Consider the following 7,860-nt stretch of genomic DNA (forward strand, 5'->3'; position numbering starts at 1 on the left):
CTTCATCGAAAACATTTCAGAAAAAAAACCAAAGCAGGCACTATCACATAGCACAAATGTGGATTCTGTCACAGCCAAATTAGGGACATTAAAAATCACAGGCTGAGAACTTGCTAATTATTACACCCCCTTACAAACAGAGACAGTCAGGCTAAACAATGATCCACTGGCTGACTCCCAATGTCACTTTGTCCAGGAAACAAATATCCAAAGGTCAAAGTGTGTTTCTGGGGAATAGGGAAAAGCTCGGCGGGGCTAAGTGGTGTGTGCATGTGCTTTTTTTTGTGAATCTTTGAAGTAATCTAGCTTCTGTTGTCCTTTAAGACTATGCTGCCACCTGCAGCTCTGGGTACGAACAAAGACACTGGGGCAGCTAAGCAAAACAGGCACATACAGTCATTAACAGTCAACATGAAAATGTGATGACAGTTTTTTCAGATAAGCTTCTCAAATAACAAAAAAAGAGATGTTTATTTATTTATTTATTTATTTTGATGTTGCCTGCATTTCAATCTGCTGTTGTTAGACAGTTTTTCTACCTTAAAATTTCATTTCAGCAATCTTGCTAAAGTCGACTGAATATTTCTTTAAAAAAAGATGATAACTCCGTAGCTCATTACAAAATGATTACTATGAAGACGCACCTTCTTACCTGGTAGGAATTCAATCACCGTGCCTCAGCTCTATTGCAGTCCTCATGGGTGAACTTGCATGCAGTGAAAAATCCCTCCCCAAACACCTGCTTATTGTTTCACAACCCATTTATTTGCAAAAGACAGCAAGATGTATGACCCGAGAGTGATTAAAATATTAGATATCAAAGTATCAATGCCAGGGACTGTTAAAGAAATGTGATATTGAGGATGAGTAATGACAGCACACATGACTTGTCACAAATAGAAATGGTGAATGGTGGGGATGGCCTGAAATGCAAGAATTCTGTATAACAATATTCTGTTGCCTAACAATGAGAACAAAACATATTTTTTGAGGAACCCTCTTCCACAAAGAGCGCTGAACTTTGGACTGACACTTGTACAGACGTGGTAAGGCTAGAAGCCATGCTGTAATTAAAGCACTCACCCTGGGAAAAAAGGTGCGATCTTCTGTCATCTTTTGACAAGTCTCCGAGCAAACCAGGCAAAGCAATATAGTTACATGCTTGGTAGCAGCTGGAAAGAAGAATGACCGCGTGTTTGATTGCCTGATAGCCAGACTGTATCTCCAAGCTATTGTTTTTGGTGATAACGATCAAAGTTGTGTGTGCATTATGTGTCTGCGTGTCTCAGTAGACATGTGTGTTGTTTCCGCATGAAGTGAAAATTTATTAGCACTTCTGTAGCCTGTAAAAAAAAAAAGAGGCAACAAAAAAAACAATATACGTATGTTTCTCATTTGAATAAAGGAACAATAAAGGACATTTCATGATGAGACATATTCTAAACCATAGAAAACCATATTGATATTTGATGTGCAGCATTGTAACCAAATCCCTATTTTAAGTCAATGAGCATTTCAGTAAATGTATCTTGACTTCGCTTCATTTTCCTTTAGAAACCTGAGACAGACACCATATATGCTCTGTCAGAATCATTAAGTCAACATGCCATCAGGTTCGGCTCACAGCCTCTCCTCAGAATTTGAGAATGATACAGCCTGACGCAGCTTGAACTTTACGTCTGCCAGGAGGGGCTATTCTCCGTCGACTTTGCCATTCTCCCATGGCTTTAAATATTGTAGGCATCTTGGGGATGTGGAGACACATTTGTCATCCTTGTTTGACAGGCTTGATGAAGGGGTTGTCTGTCAGTGTTTCACAAATCCGACCAGACCGCAAACCCGCTGGTGGCACATAGACAGTCACGAGCGCCGGGGAGTTCCCTCTCCTCTTGGCTTACAGGGTAATTGTGATAATACGGAGATGGAAAATTATAGAGGGGTGAGTTAAGGAGATACTTGAGTTAAATGCAGAGGCTTGACATGGTGAGGAGAGTGTGGGTGGTCTGAGCCTGTGAGGGCAAGTTGTTACAGTTCACTCTTAAATGCTAAGTTAGTTGTAGCATTTACTTGTACACTGGCATTAAATGTAATAAGGCAAACTTCTTTCTTTTTTGGTTACTAGCAAAGGTGGTGAAAACTTCTCAAATTTTTCAAACACGGCGCTAAGTTGTTTCAACTGGAAAGCTTAAAGTGTCATTTCTTTATGCTACCTGTAAATGTCAGCCAGGTCATAGCCCCTGGGATTTGTAGGCTTTGCAGTGACTACTTTAAAAATAGTACACTTTCCAAGCTTTTGCAAAAAACACTGAGATGATCTAGTCAGCAAACAGTGTAACAGTCCTATAAACTAACTTCAGCTGGAAAGACACAACAGACACTTTCTTTCTCTTTCTTTCCATCGCTATCGCTCCCTCTATCTCGCTCTGACATCAGGGTCAACCTAGCATATAATAGACAAACTTGGCAGTAATCTGGGGACTCTGAGAGAGGTCCGGGAGATTTATCAATCAACTGGCCACATTAAACGGATTTCCTAATGAAGTGAAGTCTTTACAGGGATTAATCCTCTACCACCTGCGAGGAGCCACCTGCTCGACTGCCATAATTGGCATGGATGGCACCGCCACGATCAGCAGAAAGAGGAGAGGCACAGAGAGAGAAAAAGAGGGGGAGTGAGAGAGAAAGAGAGTGAGAGAGAAAGGGGAAGAGAGACACCAGAGATGAACGAAGGGAGGGGGGGGAGAGAAAGAAGGAGACGGACAGAGAGGAAACAAGTTGGAGAGAGGACAAAGAAGCCAGACATTGGGGTGTCAAACTCATGCAAATGATGACACTCCGTGTGTTGCAACGACACAACGAGGGAGGAAAATAAATAAAATATTTTAAAAAAAGAGACGAGACAGCACCAGGTCTCTTATGACATGGCGATGAGCATCCAACCCTTAGTTTGTGCCAGTCTTGCAGCAATCCAAGACCTTGACAGCAGCTCCTCGCTACATCTTCCAGCTGTGTCAAATCTGCCTATGTGCTAATGAACGTGTCAGCACCCCAATCGTGCCATTGCTGTGTGTGTTTCTATTCACCTCTGAGCTGTGAAATTCCACCTGAGGTGCAGCTTACACAATACATTTACCCAAAAGTATTTCGGCATGAATAATTACATAGTCCTAACCATGAAGTTAGAATCCAGACCAGTGCTGTGCTTAAACTAGTAGACCAATCTTTTTGTTTATTGTGGTGCTGATTTCATTCACTTGACTGATGCTGCACGTGCCATGTGGACACATATTTATAAAGTCCATCACAAGATTGATTATTCCAATAGCTTTATTATTCTGTTTGGCACATTTGATTGATTAAAGAGAGACACTTGTTAGCACAAATAAATGTTTTACTCAGTAACTTAACAACAAGCGTGCACTAAGTGCACAAGCATATATTGTATATGTGCAGCTGTTGGATTAGCACAGATAAAAAAAAGTGGGTTGTTTTGCTCAAGTATTATAAAAGAAAATCAAGTCAAATCTTTTATGAAATGTGTGTTATATGTAGCATACTCACAGAAATTGCAAAATTACATTCACAACATTCCAACAATTAGATACATTGCAAGTCTGAGTAATGGTAGACATACAGCTACAGTGTATCACCACTGACAACAGGCTCTATTCATGATGACTGTATATGTTTTCACATCAATTGTAGACTAAATTGTAAAAGTCTTTTATAACTGTGACAGGCTTTTCTGATAATAAAACAGTAACATCTTAGGTCACCAAATCATTTCCACTTCATTGCTGCTCCATCAGGATATTATATGAATATTCCTGTAATTCGAAAAATTGGAACATGAAGCAACTTAGAAGCTGTTTGAATTCATTTTTGTGCTAATAAATATTTGTGAATAAGAATGTGGCTTTACATGCATTTTTAAATTGCAATATAATCAATAAAATTGTCAGGACTGCTGTCTTTAGAAGTATGATTAACAAGATTTAACAAGGTTTTGGATCATGCAGTCACCTGATGGATCGTAGCTGCCCTTTGCACAGATTCAGGATGGAATTTGAATTTATGTAAGCATTGTAAAACCATTTATTTATGAAATTAATTTTCTGTCTTAAACTATATTTGAACTTGTAGTGTGTGTCTTTAATATGTTAGACCACAGTCAAGGAACCGAATAAGAAACTGTGCAACTGATGTTTTAATAAATTGCTTTTCTGTCATTGTTGTTGTTGTTTTTTAAACGTATTTTGACCTTGTTACAATTTTTTTTGACAAGATTTGAACCAGATGTGCAATAAATACTTACTTAAAACTAAGAATGTTGAAATGCCTGCAAATACTTAATGTGTGCTGAAAATAGGAGTCCTGTTGTTCTGTCCAAAGCAATGCATTTTTAGGTCACTGTCATTTTCAGAAAACCCTTGCTTTTGTTTTTGTTTTTTTAAATTTGGCATCTGTACTGTGACATACCAGGTTTAGGCAACAGTGAGAAGGCTCTCTAACCACCAACAAAGGTTCTTTTGGCATCATATTAAATGCACTGGGTAAGCGTCATTTTTCAGTGTGCAGGGTTAATCTGGTGGGCACATTTCACCATCATTGATTCCTAAAGAAATACAAACTTTTGCCTTCTTTTTCATTTTAACAAAAACAGCTACTTTCACTTGCTCCCTTATCTGCCAAGGAGTCACTACAGCGAATGGATACACACATTTACCTGACACAGCCCTTCCATTTAATTGAGCTTGAGACCTCTACTAGGAATACACTAGTTACCCACTAAGTGTCCCCCTTAAGAAAAAAAAACCTGGGATTTTTCACATATAAAGCACATGTGTTAAAATGTTAACCAATACACCATGGAGCCACTTTATTTTAAGAAAAATGTATCATTAAATAACCCTTATTTTTTATTATTTTATTATTATTTTTAAGAAAACTACTATTAAAACTAAAGTTCGGGTGTAGCATTATATTAAAGAAATCCATTGTTTTATAAGGTTATCATGAACATTTTATAATGATGTTCCTTTTGAGTGTAAACTGACTCCTCAGTGTTGGACAAATAGTTGTATAGAATACAGAAAAATGGCAAATGAGAAACACTTCTGAATCCACTGTTTGATTTACTAAATCAGATTACAACAAGGCAACAGTGCGAAGGCTGTCTTTGTGTGTGTACGCACACACACACGTATATAATATTTTACAATATTTTTAGCACACTTCCCTTCTTGCAGTCATAATATTGTTGAAACAGCACCATTTAGTATATCATGCCATTTGACAGTTTGTATCAGTGATAACCAAACATATCCTGTCTATCTGTACGGCTATCTCCATCTATCATTCTCACTCTTCCTGTATCCTGTGTCTATTTTTCTCTGTGTTTGTTGCATACACCACACTGAAGACCAATCTCCTCTGTTGCGCTTTTTTAAAAATAAAACTACCCGAGTAAACAGGACATTCAATTACTTCTGTTTGCCTTTTTTAATTCATAAACATTTGTACTTTTATATGGAAAAATAGTAAGTTACAACTGTATCACTAATGCAAAAAAGTACCCCATCCCCTATTTGAGTCTGACTTGTTAATATAAAACTCAACTGGAAATTAACATCACTTAAATAAAATTTTTAAGGATTGTTAGAGAGAACTTATTATATATTTCTTTTTTCAGGTCATATGTATATTTTTATGGTACATGCTCTTCTTAAACACAGGCAGTTTAAATAAATAATGAGGTCAGTGTAGGTACAAATAATAGCTGTGAGTCAAGAGGTCAGGTTTCAGACTGCTCTAAACACTTGGTTCTGGGTCATTTTGTCTACAATAGGAGCTGTATAATGTCAAAGAGAGGCAATATCCTTAATATCTTCACGTGACAAAGAAGGTCGTCAACACAGCCATCTTAATATTACTGCTTGTGAGGTACTGCCAATCAGAAGAGAGTAGACCAAGAAGGACGATAGCACTCAACAGACAAAGTAAAAGTAGAAGGGTTATTTTGAACTGTTGATCATGCAAAACAACTCCAGAAAATGTGTTGGGAAAGCATAACAGTTTTTCTTTAAGTTGCCCTCAATGTCAAGACCTTGTCTTGTTAAAAAAAACAAGAAAGACTGTATCTTCTGACTCACTCCACCTTCACCCCTCCAACCTCCTAACTTAACTGATTTGTTTTTATTATTTTTACCTTGCTGTAAATGGCACCGAGGCTTTTAAAAATCAGTTACACAATGTCTTAAGAACATGCAATTAAAGTAAGAACCGCGACCTGATTAAAAAACTGAGTAACCTTAAAGTTGGCTTGGAGCTTGGAGCGACTTGTCATACTAGGTCAACGCGGTCACGTTAGCCACAACCTGAGTCGTATTTGATGAGTGTGTGTCTGTGTTTCTGTGATTCCTGACTAATGATCGACTCTCGCGAGTCACAACTCCTGGGAAGAAAAGATGATTTTGTGGAGTCTGCCAATGGACTGAGATTATTGGCACAGCCATGGTGTCCCTCATTTGTTGTGGAGCCATATCGCTACCTTGCCAAAAGAGGTGCCAGGCCAAGGACAAAGTACGTATGAATGTGGGTGTGTTTGTGCCTGATTATGTGCGTCTGTGTGCGTGCGAATGGACTGACCCCATCCCCAGAGTAAAACCTTGGTGACAAGCCATACTGGCATCTAAAAATATTCTAATGGAGCTATAAAGTGAGAATAGGCAAGGTTCTTGTGTTTGTTGTCAAAGACAAACAGAACTCCTGATACTGTTCTTTAATTAGGTGATACATGCTAATGGAACGACTCCATTCTGGTGTGTTTTTATCTGATTTACTTGCCTGTTCATTGCCACAGGCCAATTTAACTCACTGAACTTGTCCAACTTCTCTGTATTTGGTAAACTAAAATAGGATGCGTAACCTACTTAGAGGAGCATAGGGTGTAGTCTTACTTCGAGGGAAACTATTTTTAGATTTGATAGGACAGGGCCTAGAAAACAAGCAAGCCTTGTTTGCTGACAGCTCCTGTATCATCCAGTCATTTTTGGCAAAGAAAAAAAAAATCACAAAGGGCAAGGTAAAGATATATTTGTGAGTGCGGTATAAGTGCTTACCTCTCAAACACAAACACAAGTAGAGCTTCACCCACCTCCCCATCTAACTCTTCAAGCTGTGTTGTTTTGAGTGAAAGAAGAACCATCCCTAATCCACTTCACGGATCAGTTTCACAGAGACGGTAAAGCCATTCTCCCTCCAAGCTAAAGCAATTCAGATCAGACACCTTGATGTCTCAAAGAGCACACAGTGAGCTCTTGTTTTCTGTTTTGACTGCTGGGAATCCATGCCAGACAGCACCCCCTGATTCCAGCTCAAAGATAAAACTAATGAGGTTTTCATTCAAGTCAGTTTTATAACAAAAACAGAGTCATCAGCAGACGTGGCTGTTTTCACTAGTGCCTGAGACTCTATGATCCCATAATCCAGGATTTGGGGGAGTTGGATTTCTAAAACTGAAGGTGAATGTTGTGCAGCATCTCAATGTAGTTGTTATTTCCTTTTTCTTTCATCATTACTTTTAAATGCTCTACACCAAATTCACCCGTACCATGAGAAAACTATGATTTTGAGTTAATTTGTAGCTAATCACACCGTAATAGGTGGGTAATTATAGGGATCAGCTATCTGACGTATGCCTCGATACCCACCTGACACCTGAGAAACGTGTGGACACGCCCACTGCAGCTATCTAGCCCAAATATTCCCACAACCCCTCAGGTTTGTGCTGCACCAGGAGGTGACACTAGCATTAGTAGCTGACATAAACATCAAAGAGAAAGCCTTAATCCTTTAACA

The sequence above is a fragment of the Neolamprologus multifasciatus genome, chromosome 11 (assembly GCF_963576455.1).
Source record: "Neolamprologus multifasciatus chromosome 11, fNeoMul1.2, whole genome shotgun sequence".
NCBI lineage: Eukaryota > Metazoa > Chordata > Actinopteri > Cichliformes > Cichlidae > Neolamprologus > Neolamprologus multifasciatus.